General features: G+C 37.1%; 1 protein-coding gene across 2 annotated transcripts in view; it reads right to left on the bottom strand.

Moving 5' to 3' along the window:
• RBM26 (RNA binding motif protein 26) overlaps positions 1 to 20202 on the bottom strand; it is a 257474-nt gene that overhangs the window by 55679 nt on the left and 181593 nt on the right. For both annotated transcript variants that reach the window (XR_010409963.1, XR_010409964.1), the window contains exon 23: positions 7397 to 7499. The gene's annotated coding sequence lies outside the window, so the exon portion shown is untranslated. The remainder of the gene's footprint in view (positions 1 to 7396; positions 7500 to 20202) is intronic.

The following is a 20202-nucleotide window of genomic DNA, read 5'->3' as shown; positions in this document are numbered from 1 at the left end:
GCTCTAGATATTCTACATTGTACATATGTGCACCAATACCACACCTTTATCATTACTGTATCTCAATAGTGTATTTTGATATCTAACAGGGTATGTCCTTCCCTTCAGTGTTTGTTTTTCATTAATTTTTTTGTTTTATTTTGTTTATAATCTGGCTTTGATTATTTCTATTTTCTCTTCAACATAAATCAGTGGATCACCTTTCATCATGGAACACTACATCAAAAACTAATGATGTAGAAGGGGGGGAATCGGAGGGGGAGACGAACCATGAGAGACAATGGACTGAAAAACAAACTGAGGGTTCTAGAGGGGAGGGGGGTGGGAGGATGGGTTAGCCTGGTGATGGGTATTAAAGAGGGCACGTTCTGCATGGAGCACTGGGTGTTATGCACAAACAATGAATCATGGAACACTACATCAAAAACTAATGATATAATGTATGGTGATTAACATAACAATAAAAATTTTTTAAAAATAAAAATAAATAAAAAATAAATGGCATTTAGCCAACTGGGTAGCCATTGAAGAGAAAAGAAAAAAGAAAAAAAAATTAATGATGTAATGTATGGTGATTAACATAACAATAAAAAAATACCATTGGCATTTTTATTGGAATTTACATTGATGTATAGATAAAGGGAAATTTGATGTCTTCACACTAGTGAATCATTTCAACCAAGCGCATGGTATCCTTTACATTTTTAAGGTCTTTTTGTATTCTTCAGTAAGGTATTATAGGTTTCTCAATAAAGATCTTACACATTTATTCTTTTTTTATCCCTTGGTATATTAAGGGCCTTGTTGCTATAATGAATGGGTTCTAATATTAATGCATTTTCTAATTGGTTACTCCTGCTATAGAGAACATCTTTTAATATTTGTGTTTTTGGCCTTGTATTTGGCCAAAATAATAAACTTTCTTATTAGTTCTGATAGTTTATCAATTAACTCTCCTGGGTTTTTAAGTTTCAACAGTCTTTTCTTCTACAAATGGACACTCTTTGTCTCCACCTTTCCTATGTGTATACACCTTGTCTATTTTCTTGCACTGATCAGAAATCAAATGCAGCTTTGAATACTAAATGTGAGAACTGACATCCTTTCTTAGTTCCTAATTTAAAGGGAATGTTGCTAATGTTTCCCACATTTCCTTGATGATGTTTGTTCTAGGCATGCCTGCCTTTACACTGAGTCTCTTCTTCCCTTGCTAAAAGCTTTTATCAGAATTGTATCACCTATTTAAGGTATATTTTGGGTATCTATCAAGATGATTATATGGATTTTTAAATAATCATCTTATGCAAACTCCATGAGATCTTGTCTGTCTTTTTTGTTTAAGATTTATTTATTTCTAAGAGAGAGAGTGAGCACAAGCAGGAGGGACAGGGAGAGGAAGAGAGAATCTCAAGCAGACTCCATGCTGACCCCAGCAGAGGGCTCAGGCTCACAACCCTGAGATCACAACCCTCAGATGCCTACCAACTGTGCCACCCAGGTGTCCTGAGATCTTGTCTGTCTTGTTCATATTTTTACCCCAACATCTAGAATAGTGTCTTCCTCATTGTAGGAACTTTAGAAATATTTTTGAAGCATTAATAAATAATTAAAAGTATTTATTATTGTCATTAATTACATTGATGGAGCTCTGATGGTGACTCGTGCTTGCATTCCTGGAATAAATCTTAATTGGCTATGATAGTATTCTTTTAATACACTGCTGGATTTAATTTAGCATTTTTTTCATTTAAAGTTTTGATATCTATGTTCATAAGTTCAATTTTACAGTTTTCTTTAGGAGCTATGCAAACCATTAATTCTATAAGATTTTCATATTTCTCTGTGTAATGTTGAACAATGAATTCTTTCAAAACTTTAAAATTTCCACATGTGTAGTGTAGGTCAAATTTTCTAATTTGTCGTATTTTCTCATTTCTGATGTTGTATCTTCTCTCCTTTTATTTTTTTCTTAATATTTATTTATAATTTAGAGGGAGGGAGAGAGAGAGAGAGTGCATGAGTGGGTGGGGGAGAGGGAGAGGGAGAAAGAATCTCAAGCAGACTCCACACTGCACACGGAGCCCTACATGGGGCCCATCACAGGGCTCGATCTTAGGACCCTGAGACCACGACCTGAGCCAAAACCAAGAGTCAGATGATTAACTGCCACACAGGCACCCCTCCCTTTTATTTCTTAATAAAACTCACCAAATACTTTTAAATAGTCTACTATTTCAAAGGAAAAAGTTAGGTTTTATTTATTATTTACCATTTGTATTATGTTCAGTTTAATTTTACATGGCAAATGTATGATTTTTATTTTTTCTATTCTCTTTGACTTTGTTTTCCTCTTCCAGCATCTTGAGTTGAATGCCTTGTTTATTTATTTTCAAACTTTTATCTCCTAATCGATGAATTTATCTATAAAATTTCCTAAGTACAGTTTTGGCTGCATCCCACAGTTCTGCTATATAATCCACTTGCTGTTGTTTGTTTCTAAATGGTTTATAACTACAGTTTTGCTTCTTCCTTCTTTAGAAATTTTTAGGAGTTTTAAAAAATACCTTTTTCTTGTTTATTTCTAGTATTATTTGCATTATGGACAAATACTGTGACCAGTATCATTTTAGCCTTAGGAAATTTTTTGTGTTTTTCTTTGTCGCTTAATATATGGCCAATTTTTGTAATGTTCTATGTATTTTGAAAAAAATGTATATGCACTTACGACTTGGATATATAATACATCAAGTACGATGGCTGTAATTAAAATATTCTGTTTTCTTATTGTTTTTTGTTTTCTTGATCTATTGATTTTTTTAGACATACCTATTTTCCCTGACCTAATTTTTCAATTTCTCCCATAAAATATAAGGTGAGAAACAAAATAGCTTGGGGGTGCCTGGGTGGCTCAGTCGTTAAGCATCTGTCTTCGGCTCAGGTCATGATTCCAGGGTCCTGGGATCGAGCCCCGCATCAGGCTCCCTGCTCAGTGGGAAGCCTGCTTCTCCCTCTCCCACTCCCCCTGCTTGTGTTCCCTCTCTCACTGTGTCTCTCTCTGTCAAATAAATAAAATCTTAAAAAGAAAAGAAGAGAAAAGCTTTTTTCAACACTTTCAAATCCTTAAGTTCTTTCTTGTTCCACCATGTATGTGTTATGACTGCACAGACAAATAGACTGAATAAGACCCAGACAATATCATCTGTCTGTTAAATTAATTAAAGGAGGAGGTCATTGGACTGAGGTGGTTCTAATGCCCTAGAAGCCTCCATAAACAAACCAAAACCCAAGTTCATAAATGCCTGAAGGCTAAGAAATCAAAACCCAATGACAACCAATCACCAACAGTCAACCAGGCTCTACCAAATAAGGCAGCCACTTAAGCTACAGCCAATCAAATAATTTCCTTGCTGTGCTTCTGCATCTTCTCTATAAAAAGTCTTGCCCCTCGCTCATCTCAGTGAATCATTCCTAACCACTTCCAGTTTGGTGCTGCCTGATTCAAATGGATTTTTGTTCAAATAAACTCTTAAAAATTTTAATATACCTCAGTTTATCTTTTATGTCTTAAGAGGCTTCTTAAGTCAGCAATATTGTCTTATTCATCAAAGTATCCTCCAGAAGTTAGAGTACTTCCTGGCATAGTAGGTGCAGAATGAGTGTTTGTGGGATGACTGAATAAATATTTAGCCAACCAGAATATAGGTGAGTCATTTCCAAATGTCACAGGGTAAAACTTGACTGCATTTTCATCTCAAGTACCCTTTATATATCCAGGATCTATGAAACAGTTTTTGATATCCAGGGAAGAAAGCTAACCTTATAAAATTGGAAATAAATATTCTGTTATAATAACTTCACCATGTAGATGGGGCTACAGAAAGGCCAACTAAGCTTCCTTACTCTTTAGAATGTTTAAGCCTGAAATGCCCCTGTTCCAACTGAGGCTGACTCCCAAGCTTTGTTTTCTGGGCCATGTAGTGAGGCCTAAGAGAAAAGACAGATCAGGGACATCCATTCACTTTACACAATATTAACAATTGATCCAGATCACCACTAAACTGACCCACAACTAAACTGACTCAGCTAAATGTGAAGATGGGCTAAATGAATAGCTAGATCTGATTTTTCCCCACACTCAAATAGCCTCTTGACCCTCTTCCCTAATCATTTCTTGCCTCCTCATTACACACCTAAAATTTGGAAGACGGATTATCCTAAGAGCATAGAAGTAGAAGGAGCAAGTTTTTTCACCCATGCCTCCCAGAAGCCAATGCCTGCTTTCCTTTATACACATTCCTGAATAGCCCTAGAGAATCCAGAACTAGCCTGCCCCAGGCCTAATGGATAGCATTCTAGGAGATTCCAGACTCTAAAAGCATTCTAGGCTACATAAAGCCCTTCATAGGCCAATGCATTTGTGTGGTTTGTTGATAACGAATTTCGGACCCTGTATAAGCTCCACTTACTCAATGCTATTAGAGAATTGACTTTTAACCTAACATCAAGCTCCCATACTATTGTAGGGTGTATTCCTTGGGAAGCAGGCTCTGAGACAGAGTTTGTTGTGCAGGCTATGCATTAAGAAGGGACCTCAGAATTAACACTTGAGGAAGGGAGGGAAAGGAAATAACAGTGGACAAAGAAAGAAGTCAAGCACTGATGCAGACCAACTAATACCTCAGCTGACACCACAGGAAGCTCTGAAGCTAGAATGTACCTCCAGAGTTGTCTGAGTTGGAGAAAGGTAGCCATGCCCTTATATGCCTGCATCTACCAATCATTAGATGTGGGCTTCTTGGGAAGGGATATGATGTTGGATGAGGTAGCTCTCTGAAGTTGAGCCAATCCCTGAAGGTGTTGACAACTGAAGGGTGTTGGTGGCAGCACTCCAAGCAACTGATGTAGTAAGTCTACCCTTGAAGGGGGGATCTGGGCAGCATATCACACTGTTCTCATACATGAGTGATCCAGGCTTGAGATTAAGATCTCTCCATTTAGTAAGCAGAATAGCAATACTCATACTTTTTGGTCTCAGGATCCCTCTCCACTCTTACAAACTATTATAGACCCAAAGAATGTTTATGTGGATTTTTACCTTAACAGAAATTAAAACTGAGAAAATTTTAAAGTATTTATTAACCTATTTTAAAATAGCGACATAAATCTACTACCCACTGGAAAAAAAAACCCCATATTTTCAAAAACAAAAAAAGTTATAATAGTGACATTGTTTTCTATATTTTACTCATGTCAACAATCTTTTTTTTTAAAGATTTTATTTATTTATTTGACAAAGATAGAGAGAGAACACAAGTAGGCAGAGCAGCAGGCAGAGTGAGAGGGAGAAACAGGCTCCCCACTGAGGAAGGAGCCTGACGTGGGGCTCGATCCCAGGACCCTGGGATCATGACCTGAGCCGAAGGTAGCCGCTTAACTGACTGAGCCACCCAGGTGCCCCTCATGTCAACAACCTTGATCATGAGGATTCCTGAGAGGATCTAGGTGGATCCATAACAGTTCACAGACATGCACTGACAAGAACTTAGAAAAAATATCCAAAACCCAATACAACAAGTCTCAAAAAAGTCACTATAATAAACTGAACACCTAAATTAAGAGTCCCCTGAACTTCTATGATCTTGATTCTGGATTTTTTTCCTACCCCATAATATACCTGAAAAATATGTTTAAATTACATGAATAAGTGTCCAGGATAATACATTTTTTCCTCTCCCAAGTAGGGGATGATTTGGGAGTTTTTCCCTAGAAAATTCTAAGGTGGCCTTGAGACCCTCTTCTAAAAAGCACAGGACAATGTCCAGAGCAGTGTGGTCTTAGCACAAAATCATGGAAATGTTGTCATTTGTGCTAAGGTATCAGAGCTACAAAAATTCTTAGAACTTGAGATCCAGCATAATTAGATTTTTTCAGGGAGAGAAGACGGTAGGGAGTTTTACCAGGCATTTGGTCTTTGGCAAAGCAGTGCTAGGTCTTTGCTCTCTAAATCTAAGTGTGGTAGTTTGTGGTCTAACTTACCTCAGAAAAAAAAAAATCTCCATTAATATGCATAAAAAGAAATTTATAGCTCCTATAATGAAATAGAAAGCAACCAGAAATAAATTCGTTTAATAAAGGAAACTGAGAATGCTGTATATATCCCTAGATATTCCAGTTACACTACTCCACCAACTTAATCTAGTTACCTCGTAGTAAGGCAATTACACAATGAAGATTTAGGGTTGATATAAATTTAGGGTTCAGTTGTGATGTTGGATGTTTATAACAAAATATTTCTCGTGGGAAAGCAAGCCCCTTGACAATCTTTACATTGTTGTATACAATTAAGTGACAATTTATTCTGGTTTGGTTTTTAATGGGACTCGTCATTTACTGTCATTACTGGTCCACAAGAGAGAACACTTCACTGTTCTCTTTATTTTTCTCTTCAGAACAGAATCTGTACTAAACCATCAGAATTTGCTTTTCTAGCAATGAAAAAGCTTGTGACTTATGGAAAGCCAGCTCCATCTAGCTGTCCATCCTATACCATTCCTCTGTCCCTGTTCCATAAATATAAAGTAATGTGTATGAGCTATCATCAAAATGTAGTTTCTTCTAAAATAGGTCCTTGCCAAATGGACAGATCAGTGACCTCATGTATAAATATTTTTAAAGATATCGATACTTATCCATTTATTTCTATCATATTTTTCTCCTTTTTGCCTTCACTGAGAATAGATGGAGTTGGTTATTCTAAGGAAAGACTCTAAGATCAGCATTATATTAAAACACACAAACACACACACACACACATACACAAATGCACACACCTTGCTTCCTTTATTAAGTTTGAAATCTAGGTCTAACATTTCATGAAGGTTAAAAGATAACTAGATTAAATGTTCAAATGATATTACATTTGAGGTTGTTTATTGTGTGCATATGAATCTTTATAAAAAAATATGCTAAAGCTGTTCTCCTGAGACTTCTGAAGGAATGTTCTCCAATCTCTCTTGTTGAAATCAATCTAAAAATATTTAGCATTGTGTAAATCTTGTGGTAGCAACATGCATCTTTATTAGGTCATGCCAATATTAAAAAGATTTACCAAAAAAATTTAGTCCTTGTAGCATACATTTCCTCTATTGTTATTATTAAATTATTCTTAAATTGGAAAATGAATAAATCCCATAGGTAATGTATGTTCTTGGATGAGGGTAGGAATTTCCATTGTCAATGCAATTTTATCACTAAAAAGATGCACTAACATCTTTATGAGTTCACTTAAAACCATTATTTCACTTCAAAGAGCTCTACATACATTCCAAAACATGTGCTTTACCACATTTTCAGTGCATTTTTATCAATATTTCATTTCACTATCACCCAGCCTTACCTCTAGTCACAAACAATAAAGCAGGGCAGTCAGGCAGTTTAACACAGCTTGAGTTCAGCAACCACCTTACACTATGATCTTCATTCAAATATCAAAATGCACTCTAAGGGACAAAAGAATTTATTGGCAATTGGAAAATACGACTTTATAATTTGTTTAAAATTTAAAAATCTCTGAACATACTCATCTTATTGGATTTCTTAGGCACCACCATGTTCTATTTGGCTCAAAGCCTACATTTGTACAGATAGCATTGCTATTCATGAAGAGCAAAAAAGAAGGATGTCACATGTGGAAATCCACTTAAACTGTCTTTCTGTTGGGGCTGAATGCTGTCCATCAACTCATTCATTCACCCACATAATATAACTTTGCAAGTGTGCTATATACACAGAGCTCTGCAGTGTGCAGACTCTTAAAAGACTCTTAAAAGAAAATATAGCCTAAGTCTTCCCACCTTTAGACATTGTACAAGCAATATAAAGAGTGATGACAAGAACTACGAATTCTCTTCAGGGTTAAGACATATGCCTGCCTGATTATTGTTTGATAGCTTAAAGGGCTCTATAAATGTAAGGGATTCATAGTTACTTGAAGAAATGTATTAAATTATCTCTTCGCTGTCTGCATTCAAGCCTAATTAGTCTCTAACCCTGTCCATATTACTCTGAAAATGTGGAGATTGGTAAAATATTATTTAACAAATTCCTTTATTTCACACATAAAAAAAGACATATGCCTTTGTTAAAAGACATGGATGGCCACTAATACTATAGCCTGATTTTGATTATCAGAAGAACCAACAGAAAGAGATGCACTGAGGAATGGGAGTCAGGACTCATAACTTTATCAGAAACATGACAGCACCAGGCAAATTCTAGGCTAATGGTGAATGGCATGGTGAGTGGTGTGGAATGGTACAAAGAACCTGCTGCTAGAGTCTAGTGTCAAGCACATGTCTTGATTCCCAGCATCACCACCACTGACTCTATGGCAATGAGTGATGCATTTCATTTCACCGAATTTCTGTTTCTTCACAGTCATAATGGAAATAATAAAATATTTCTCAAAGGGCTAATGTGATAATATGTTGGAAGTACAGGCACAGACAATATACTCAAAATTGTATAACTACTTTTCCCTCCTTCATCTGTGATGGACACAAGTGTGAAGCAGAGGGCTACCAGAAGACACTAGGTGTCATGGACATGGGGAGGAATAAATTTGGGTGATTTAAATTCTAGCAATTTAAGGACCTGAAAACCAGCTTCAAACTTGCCTAGAAAAAGTACACGCCCAATCTTAGATCCAAAAGTCAAAAAGTGTTTTGGTTAAAGCACACAAAAAGAAGAATTTATAGGTCATTCTAAATAAGGGCTCTAAACATTTATAATACATACCCCAGGTATTCCCTAAATCAATTTAAGCCTCTAAAATGTGCTCTTACTAGGTCAAATTTGTCCTTAGTAAGCAGGACACTCTCAAACTCATGTTTTTTGCTTCTTTCTTCTTCCATCTTTTCTCTCATCAGGTCATCTTTAAAACATATCTTTAATGTATCTAAATGTACCTTTAAACGTTTCCTAGTATCACAATCTGCTTAAGGAAAACAAAAACATTCCCCTTTCCTTAAGTTTCAGGATGCTCAAGATGAGATTAAAAAGAGCCAAGTAGACATGCTAATTGAAAATGTTTCAAAAGGAAATTTCAATCAGTGTACAAATCAATTAAATTTAAAACCCTCATGAAACACAATGATTAGAAACCATCTTCTCTCTCATATTGGTTTATGTTCATGAGATTACTAATATGGAGCCTCATACAGATTAGAAACTACCTATATATGTTGCATAATTATAGACAAATTAGCTAAATCTCGAGGTTCTAAGAAGGCCTTTGGTTCTTCTATTTTATATAGCCTAAGCACCTAATGGGGTGGGACAAATCTCCAGAGATTTACGCTATAGGGTGCCAGTGCACAATCTTTTCTTTTTCCTCCATTCTTGAATTTACAAATATCTTGAGCACTATTATGGCTGAGTCTTCTTCATATTAGCAATATCATCTTTTGTCCATAATTAAATTACTTTGCATTCAGTTAAACACCATAAACTTTCACTAATCAATACGCTAAACTCTTATTAGTCTTCTCTATAACTTCTTTACATTTATAATGATTTCTAAATTTGGATAACTCTAAGGAGCCTGTTTGTGGATAATGTTCAACTGATGTTGCAGAACCTTTAACCTAGGAGTATCAGAAGTGATTCTGCCAATCCTAAATGATGTGAAACAGAGGGAAGATTACCTAAATTATAAATGATCAACAATGCCAAGAGTTTTCATCTTCATTTATGAATTTTGGCAGATATGGCTTGATTTACTTCTAATTATTTAACAAAATCCTCATTCAGTGCTCACTGGGTGCAGGCATTGCTCTGTGTTCTTCACAGATATGTACCATCTATACCAAAGTTATTGTTTTAAAACATGACATTAAAACTACCAATATCCCTTCATTTGAAAGATGAGTGGCAACCACAGCAAAAGCTCTTTAGCAACTTTGTTGCACCATGCACAAAAGAAAGCAAATTAGCATTGATAGCACAGGCTCTCATTTATAAAATAATCCCCCCTCTTACATATTCATAGCATTGTAACAATTGATGATTTTTAAATTTCTCTAGAAATCAATCCAGATTAGGAAATTTGACTATCACAATACCTAGTTGTCACCAATCTGACTTTACCCACAGGAACAGAGCACTGCTTCATTACCTTTCTATCTTACATTGATCTTGTTTCATGGTGAGATTCAAACTCTAAGAATTCACAAACTCCAAGTGGTTCACACCTCCTAGAAAGGTTTCCTTGGGGAGCCATTTGTTCCATATTTAAGTTCCAGGAGCTCCCATAAGCCTCACAGAGGCAATGCTATACAGATGGGACTGAAAGACAAGGGAGGTAGCTCCCTAAAATAAATACAAAGGTAATTTAAATGTTTCCTAATAACTTCCACACTGCAGCGGGGAGATCAGGTAAATAGGCCATCACTTTCACACTCACTATGCTAAGATGCAAGCATATCAACCTTGTATCTGATAGAACCTAGCTACTCTAAAACCAAAGAGAATGGAACGGTGCCAGTGTGGAAGGTGGCAATAGCACCAAGGACTCAGACACATCTAGTTCCTACACTTCTGCATTCTGCTTCAAGAAATGAGGCCCACCTATAAGGGAGAAAAAAACAAAAACCTAAAACTGGGAAGACGAAAACAAGACATCCACAAGCAAAGAGGGATAGAGGCTGGTCACATGGAAACTCGCTGCTGAAAAGCTGAGCAAGTTCAATGTCAGAAACAAAGGACAAAACAAAAGTTGAAATAAAAAGAACTGAAAAAGCAACACCATACTGATATTTAGAGTTCCCTTTGGAAAAAAAAAAAGAAATTAAATAAAAGTAACTTGTTAGAAGGGAATGCTTTTTGTTATTTCTTATGCTTCTTTCCTATAAGGCAAGGATATTAGGGTCTTTCCAGCTTCTTGCTGCCCCCTTCCTCACCACGGTCTGGGGGAGGAGTGGCATACGTGCTTGGTAAATGCAGACAAGAGTTAGGGAACTTACTGTTCTGGATGGCCTGCCCCACTTTAGCACTGCCAAAATGGTGTGTGGGGAGACAGTCTGCCCAGTTCTGGGTTCAAGATCAAAGAGCTCACTAGAATTAACAGACCCAAAGCTCCTTCATTCAACCTGAACTCTACCAGAGGCAAAGGCTCACAGGGCACTCTTCCACACATAGGGCTACTTCTGGAGAGAATCAGGTTGTTAGCTTGTTCAAGATCCCTATCCTTCAACTTCCCCACTGCTTTTTCACCAGTAAATCTCCAGCCATCTCTTTCCCAAGCTCCTCCTACACTCTTGCAGCTGTCTTCTTGTCCCTATCAAAAACTACTTCCATTTGCTTCATTCACACCTACATGTAAATGACTGATTATAGTGTGCTAGCTCATCAGAATCCATCCCTTCAGATCACTCAGGATTCTTTAAGATACCAGACCCAGAAGACCTCAAAATAAACCTAACGTCCTTGTAGGAAATGCATAGCAATGGGGCAACCAGAAATAACAAATTTACTTGAGAAAAGTTACTGATTTCACCCAATGTGCTTTTGTGGTGGGAATCTGGGACTATGCATTTCAAAGTGTATTTTTACCAAATAAGCAAATAATTGAGAAGGAGAAAGATTATGTCAAAAATACATTTTTTTTCCTAGCTAACTTGTAGTCATTCTTTAAGACTGATTTTAAATGTTGCTCCATTGTTATGATCTGATTCTGTTAAGATTTTCCCACATGTGGCAAAGTTCTTCCTCAGCCATGCCTTCCACAAAGGTCACAGGGCTCTTCTCTCATTTTCCACATTGTCTTGGTTTGTCTGCATATCCACCTGCCCCATTAACTTATGATCTCTTCAAGGATGCAGGCAGTATCTTGTTGTCTATGCATTTTCAGCCTAATACCCAGAAGTTTATCATAAATGTTTGGGTTGTTGAATGGAATGTTACCAACTGGTCAGAGCTCAATGAGAAAGAAAAGAAGGCAGCTCACATGTCTTGAAAAAATTAATCTTTTCTTGGGAAAACAAGAAGTATCAAAGAAACTCTAGCAGTCAGAAAAAAAAAAAAACAGAAGAATGGAAAGAGAAGAAAAACTTAACACAATAGAGGGGTGCATGACTGGCTCAGTCAGAAGAGCCTGTGATTCTTGATCTCAGGTTCATAAGTTTGAGCCCCACATTAGGCATAGAGATTACTTAAATAAATAAATAAACCTAAAAAAATAAAAATAAAAAGTAGAATCTGCTTTAAAATAAAAAAAAGAACACAACAGAAATAATTTCAGAGGCAGATAAGACCATGGTAGCCACATTTAGAAGTATCAAAGGGGATGGAATACTCAGAACTGTGACAGCAGAGAAGACAGCTCCCCATTGAGACAGAATGGAGAGTGGCAGGCACCAGGACAACAAGGCAGATGATTAGGACCGCTCTGACCTGAGAACAAACAGCCATAGCCATGGACCTTAAGCAGTCCATCTACTTCTATCTAGGAAACTTGGCTGGAAAAACTGTTAACTCTCTTAAGCAGTATAGCCAAGGTCAAAGGCCTGTACCTTAAGCTAGAGAGCTAAAATCCCAAAGAGGAATTTTAATAAGTATGAAAGAATTTTTAAAAAATTAAGGGTCTTCCATTTAAGGATCTGGATCTTTTGATTAATAAAGAACAAAGACAAAATTGAATAAACACCGAAAAAGTCAAATGTTAATAACTTTTATATTATTCAGCCTTAAAAAGGAAAGAAATTCTGACACATGCATGAACCTTGAGGTCACTATGCTAAATGAAATAAGTCAGTCACAAAAAGACAAATACAGTATGATTCCACTTACATATCTAAAGTAGTCAAATTCATAGAAACAAAAAGTAAAATGGTGGTTGCCAGAGGCTGAGGTGAGGGGGTGTTATTGTTTAATGGGTATAGAGTTTTACAAGAGAAAAACATTCTGGAGATAGGTTGCACAACAATGTGAATATACTTAACACTACTGAACACTTAGAAATGGTTAAGATGATAAATTTTATGTTATGTACTTTTTACCCAATAAAAAATAAAAATAAATTTTCATATGAATAATTTTATTATAAATCAATAATATCACAAATAATTGTTGTTCAATTGACTTTAAGACACAGAGAAGAAAGAAACATTTCAATTATAATCCAAATCAGATTAATATATTGGAATCAATGGACTGTCTTAAATTTTCACAGAAGTAACAAATATTTCTCTTAAAAAAAAGTCAAAAGTCCAAACCTACAATCAGTATGCTTTTGGTTTATTTCATAGTTAAATCTTGAATTTGGTTTAAAATACACAAGGTAAAAACTCTCTGAAAATGGAAGTATTCACTATTTTCCTACCCACCCCAAAAACTAGATAAATTTTGCATTCTTCTACATTTCTCTCAGATTTTGTGCTTGGATTACTTTTTTTCTTTGGGCCTTTCAGAAGTGCCTGAAACCTATTTCTTAATACGTATGCTATGAGGGGAAAAAAAAAACACATTTGTTTGATTGGAAATATTTAGGGGTGAGCAGAAAAATCTGCATTCCTGCTGACAATTTCTATACTAAGTTTGGCCCAGTGGGATTAGAAGTCTCTGAGATATTAAACCTTGGAAAGAAGAATTTGTAATGGAAAGGCTGAAAGAACTTAATTATAGCCAGTAGCACCACTTGAATGCTTTAAGCATACTCAAATGTGCTGCGTTATCATAAGATCTTCAAAAAAGAAAAAAAAAAAGAATTGAGGGAAGTTATGGATGAGACCTTACAGACATCACCAACGAAGCAGTTTCACCTCTGGGTCATTTGGGTTGGTCAGACTAAACACAGAGGAACGTCTACAGTGCTATTCAGGGAGCTAAGAGAGATGCCACACTTGTTTAGACTCCTGGGATCACTAAAGTCATTTTCAAATGACTTTAGTTAACTCCTCACAGGTATTTTGCTCAGGATACCTGCCTGTGTATCTTTGGTATCTAGATTGGAAGAATTAATTGAGTTTCTCTTCTTTTAAAATGGAGGGCACACATTGAAAGGTTTTTGTATTTATTGGCAAGAATACCATCCTCCTATAATATATCTTAGAGTTGCCCCTAGAATAGATCATTCTATGTCATGTTCCCTATTTCTTGCTTTTCCTCCCTTTCAGCAGTAAAGACTTGCCCAATCCCCCTGACTCAGTGCCACTTCTGAGCTGAGAAACATAATGATCTGTTCACAGGAAAACACACAAGAACATTTCCTACCCACAACTCAGCTGAATAGAGGCCTCTGCAGGAAGGATCCATCTCCACCATATGCACACACATAGTGCTGGGGAACCAGTTCCTGTACCTGGCAAGAAGAAAATATCCTTCAAGTCCAATAATCCCTATATAAGACTATTCAGATATTACCTATTTTCTGAGAGGTGCTGTCATTCCCTTGACCTATCTAAATCCTGGAATCCAGTCCCTCATCTATCTTAATCACCTTTGTTGAAAGTTCTTTCTCACCTTGATTGACTTCATAACTATTGTTCCTTTAGATTTTTTTGTATCTAAGATCACAGACTTCCAGAGTCAGCTTGATTTCCTGGCCTCCAAACACACGGTGTGATTCTATTCCTTGCTTGCCATCAATTTTATGACCCTTAATATGACTTATTATTTTCCAAACCTTAGTCTAAACTCTTGAAGTGGCACCTGGGTGGCTCAGCCGTTAGGCATCTGCCTTCGGCTCAGGTCATGATCCCAGGGTCCTGGGATCCAGCCCCACGTCGGGCTCCCTGCTCAGCGGAAAGCCTGCTTCTCCCTCTCCCACTCCCCCTGCTTGTGTTCCCTCTCTCGCTGTGTCTCTCTCTGTCAAATAAAGAAATAAAATCTTTAAAAAATAAACTCTTGAAAACTACTAAAACTTAATTTTCCGAAACCTGAACCCCCTCCCAACACACACCCAAATCTTTCCTATTCCTGCGTCTCTGCCTAACTCAGCCTTTTTCTTCTCTCATCCATTCCATGGAGCAAAACAACCCTTCTTGAATTTACCAGAATTGGGGGGAGGGGGGGAGTTGTAGATAAATCTTCCATGCTCCTAATTTCAAGTGAGAACTCCAAATCTGCAAAAGTAACATGATGAAGTCCAGATTAAAGTATTTTCTTCATCATTCAGATGAATTTCTGCAGTCAGCTGGGGTGAAATGATTAAAGTTGTAACCAGGAGCAGACTCCAGGCCATTTCTTGCTTGCCTGGGAAACCTTTTTAATGTAACAACTTCAGATCACTCTGTCCCTTGAGGCATCTCTCCTGCACCTATTAGCCTATAAAGAACACCTTCAATAGGAATATCTACCTAAAAGACAACTGGAAAATAGAGGAAATTTTATAAAAAGCCAGCCTCTGTGCTGAAGGTCAAATAATCTAGAGTCTACCCTTAAAAAAAAGAAAGTCAGGTCACTCCCTTCTTAATATATATTATTTATTCATATATATTCATCTTTTTTTACTGTCAAATAGTGAGAACCTACCATGTGCCTACCACATTCTAGGCACTGGGGATGCATCACATGGAACTAGACAGGAGCCTTGCCCTCAAGGAGCAGATCTTCCCATGGCTATTTGACTGATTTGACTAGTTCTTTTTATTCTTTATCTTCTTTTATTGACCATATCAGGAGCAGCTGTGAAACCCATTTGTGCTTGTAGCTACTCTCATTTCTTTATTCATTTATTTATGGTCTCTCGTCATATCACAACTTCTAGGCTAAGCTTTTTTGTTTTTACTTTTAATATGCTTTTCCAAAATAAATTGCTCACTTTGAGGGAGTTTTAGCATCATAAAAGACACTTCAGTGGCCCTCCTTAAAGCTGTAAGTGCCCAGCTAGCTAAAGATAGCGTGTTGATATTGAACCACATCTACAAGTCTGATGTAAAATGATGTAATGGGGTTTCATTAAGGTCATCTTCCATTAGAGGGCATTAGTTTGCCTTTAAGACAAATCAAACCAAACCAAACAAACCATCACCACAATATAGAAAATATAGTAACTCTTATGCCACTTTCAGATTATCTGATCAAATCCCTCATCTAAACAACCTTTCCTTAGCATTTGAGCCTGCTTAACTTTCCCTACTCTTCCCTTCCCCCCAACCTCACTCAGGGCAAGCTACAGAAATACACTCATTTTAGTACTAGCCTGGAGAGTCTAACAAAGGTAAGGATTCTGAAAAATGCAGACAACGCATTTTTAAATCAAATATGAGATTTTTTTTCATTGCCTGCTCTAAGGATTCTCTGTGATGTAGTTCTGCCTCTAACACAAAATATTTTACAAAAATTAAAATTTCTGAAGAATAACTTTAAAAAGAAGAGAGACTTCCTTCTCGTGTGTTTTGGGTTCCATGGCAACAGCACATTCAGGCTAATGAAGATGGGATTCATGTTTATTGAGAACTTTATAGATTCACTTCCAAAGTCTGCCATGGTTGTCTTATTTATCTTCATACAACCCTAGGGAGTATTATTAACCCTCTTCATATAGATGAGGAGACTGAGGGTTAAAAAAAAATCAGAGTAGATAAAATTAGTCTTAAGTTGGACCTTAATTAGTAACATTTTCCTCTCCTCTTTCCCTTCTCTATATGCCACTATGCCCTCCTTCACACATGTACACAAACACATACACCACAACATACAGTGTTATTCCAAGAGCTTAGGTTATCCACATGTCTACTAAAAAGTTAAGTTACTCTATAAGGAAATCACTCTGTTGTGTTAAAACTGGCTGAACCAAAGACAAACCTGGAAATCTTAGAAATCATTATATTCTGAACTAACTCAAACATCTTTCTCTAGACGCCAAATCAGATTTCTAGCTGATTTTTCATGATGAACTTCACACATGCACTGCTTAGGTGGAGTACAGGGAATAAAATACCAATATGTAGTTCTCTTCTGTTTCATATAGATCAAAGCAAAGCTTCCCCTGCCTCATAATTCCCGTGAAATTGGAATTCACCTCTCTCAGACTTAATATCTTTCTTTTTTCCCCACAGTGAAGACATGCTACCAGTCAGAAGACCCATGCAGAGGCTCAAAGCCTTGGTACTTTGTGCCTCAGGCCTCTCACTAAGAAAACTAAGTGTAAGAACTTTATCTCCAATAGTTCCTGCCTTTTGTGACATCTCTCCTGGGTCTCTTCACCCCTAAATTCTTCATTTCTTTTCAGAATTTAGCAGAAAAGCACTTTTCCCTGCCTGTTTATCTCAATGTCTGTCTCTCACTGCTAGTATTTATTGCTTATCACTGTAAGTCTTTATTGAATGTAATCTGTTTGGGGATATAGTTGGCATGAAAGATGCTCCACCAAATGAAGTTGTAAAGTATTATACATAAATACTTAATTCCTAGATTTATTTATTATCATCATTACTTATTTACCACTATAGGCACATAGGACACCTTTGAAAGGAATAAATCTGGTCAGTTGCTCTCCCAAATTTTATCAGAATATTCCTTTATCAGAATATTTCCCAAATTGTATCAAAATATCTTATAAGATATAAATTAATGTCAATACATATTTATTAATGTTCTTCACATGACTAGCACACATGATAGTTTACAAAAAAATATACATCTATGGTATCTCATGTAATCTTTTTAATTATTTAATCTTCCCAGCTATCCAATGCTAAAACAGTTTTGGTTGCTATATGACAGTCCAGGAAAGTGAGACTCTGAAAGTTTGGAAGATATAGCAAAAGTCACATAAATAATGAGTTTCAGAGCTGGACTCAAACCTAGGTCTCCCATTCCAAGTACTAAGCATTTCTGCCCCCCTCCATGGCTGCCTATAGGATCAGCAGGATGAAAGGAAATCAAGCAAGGTCGGGGGAGAAACAAAATGGGCCTCATCATCTCCTCTGTGAAGCTTTCATAAGAGTGTATGGTTTGGTGTGGATTTATGTTTCATATTCAGCTAAATTAACTTAGATTTGTATTTAATTCAGGGTCATTGGAGCCTAAGTGTAAATTTGGGATTCCCCACACTGAATTTTTATTTGCCACAGTAGGCATGCTAGAAAGAATGCAATTAGCCCTAATTAGTATACTAATTAGTATAACTAGTAAGTTCTTTTCTCTGTGTGCCCAAGAAATGCTGGAGATACCTAGGATACAATTATGTCATTAATTATGACATATGGAATGAGCCCATGTCATTAAGTGGACATAGGATTGGGACCCTTATCAAAGAGGGGTGTGCCAAGCAAAGGGGGATACAAGTCCATGTGGAATACAGAAATGGTGGTATTGGTTCATATAAGTAAAAATGCATACTTGGAAGTCTGATGGACTTTGGACTTACAATCAATTCCAATCATTTTATCCCATAAGTCCTCACTCCATGGTAGATAAAGAGAAATAGAGGCAAAAAATTCTATACAGTCATAGCCATTTTAGAGGATTCATGGAAGCATCCTGTTGGAATGGTAAACCCATAGCCTTCTGCAACTTCTTGTTTGTCTGTTTTCTGTATATCTCTCCTTATACAGGAGAGTCTTTAACATGGCAAACTACTTTTCCATTCTTCTCCAGGAATTCCTACACTAAATCCAGTCTCCCATCCTCATTCATTCTCTAAAAGGAATAGGAACACAAGTTCTAAATTTCCATAGGAAGTCTACTGAACAAACCAGAAGAGAGAATTCAGAACAATCCTTGCTCTTGTCACTGTGAGCTATGCAAACAATCTTTGCTTATATAATACTTTTCAATGTAATGATTTACAATGAAACTCCAGCTCTAGAAACTATCTTACCTCAAAAAGTCATCCCATAACCCCGCATAGCCAGAGGAATATTGAAAAAGAAAAGCAAAGCCGGTGGCATCACAATTCCGGACTTCAAGCTCTATTACAAAGCTGTCATCATCAAGACAGCATGGTACTGGCACAAAAACAGACACATAGATCAATGGAACAGAATAGAGAGCCCAGAAATGGACCCTCAACTCTATGGTCAACTAATCTTCGACAAAGCAGGAAAGAATGTCCAATGGAACAAAGACAGTCTCTTCAACAAATGGTGTTGGGAAAATTGGACAGCCACATGCAGAAGAATGAAACTGGACCACTTCCTTACACCACACACAAAAATAGACTCCAAATGGTTGAAAGACCTCAATGTGAGACAGGAGTCCATCAAAATCCTAAAGGAGAACACAGGCAGCAACCTCTTTGACCTCAGCCGAAGCAACTTCTTCCTAGAAACATCGCCAAAGGCAAGGGAAGCAAGGGCAAAAATGAACTATTGGGACTTCATCAAGATAAAAAGCTTTTGCAAAGCAAAGGAAACAGTTAACAAAACCAAAAGACAACCGACAGAATGGGAGAAGATATTTGCAAATGACATATCAGATAAAGGGCTAGTATCCAAAATCTATAAAGAACTCATCAAACTCAACACCCAAAGAACAAAGAATCCAATCAAGAAATGGGCAGAAGACATGAACAGACATTTTTCCAAAGAAGACATCCAAATGGCCAACAGACACATGAAAAAGTGCTCAATATCGCTCGGCATCAGGGAAATCCAAATCAAAACCTCCATGAGATACCACCTCACACCAGTCAGAATGGCTAAAATGAACAAGTCAGGAAACGACAGATGTTGGCGGGGATGCGGAGAAAGGGGAACCCTCCTACACTGTTGGTGGGAATGCAAACTGGTGCAGCCACTCTGGAAAACTGTATGGAGGTTCCTCAAAAAGTTGAAAATAGAGCTACCATATGATCCAGCAATTGCACTACTGGGTATTTACCCCAAAGATACAAAAGTAGGGATCCGAAGGGGTACATGCACCCCGATGTTTATAGCAGCAATGTCCACAATAGCCAAACTGTGGAAAGAGCCAAGATGTCCATCAACAGATGAATGGATAAAGAAGATGTGGTATATATACACAATGGAATATTATGCAGCCATCAAAAGGAATGAGATCTTGCCATTTGCAACGACGTGGATGGAACTGGAGGGTATTATGTTGAGTGAAATAAGTCAAACAGAGAAAGACATGTATCATATGATCTCACTGATATGAGGAATTCTTAATCGCAGGAAACAAACTGAGTGTTGTTGGAGTGGGGGTTGGGGTGGGAGGGATGGGGGGACTGGGTGATAGACACTGGGGAGGGTATGT

The sequence above is a fragment of the Mirounga angustirostris genome, unplaced genomic scaffold (genome assembly GCF_029215605.1).
Source record: "Mirounga angustirostris isolate CCGP_5_RB_7025 unplaced genomic scaffold, mMirAng1.0.hap1 SCAF_3, whole genome shotgun sequence".
In the NCBI taxonomy this organism is placed as follows: domain Eukaryota; kingdom Metazoa; phylum Chordata; class Mammalia; order Carnivora; family Phocidae; genus Mirounga; species Mirounga angustirostris.
The sequence above is the reverse complement of the archived record's forward strand: the minus strand, read 5'-3'. Positions and strand labels throughout refer to the sequence as shown.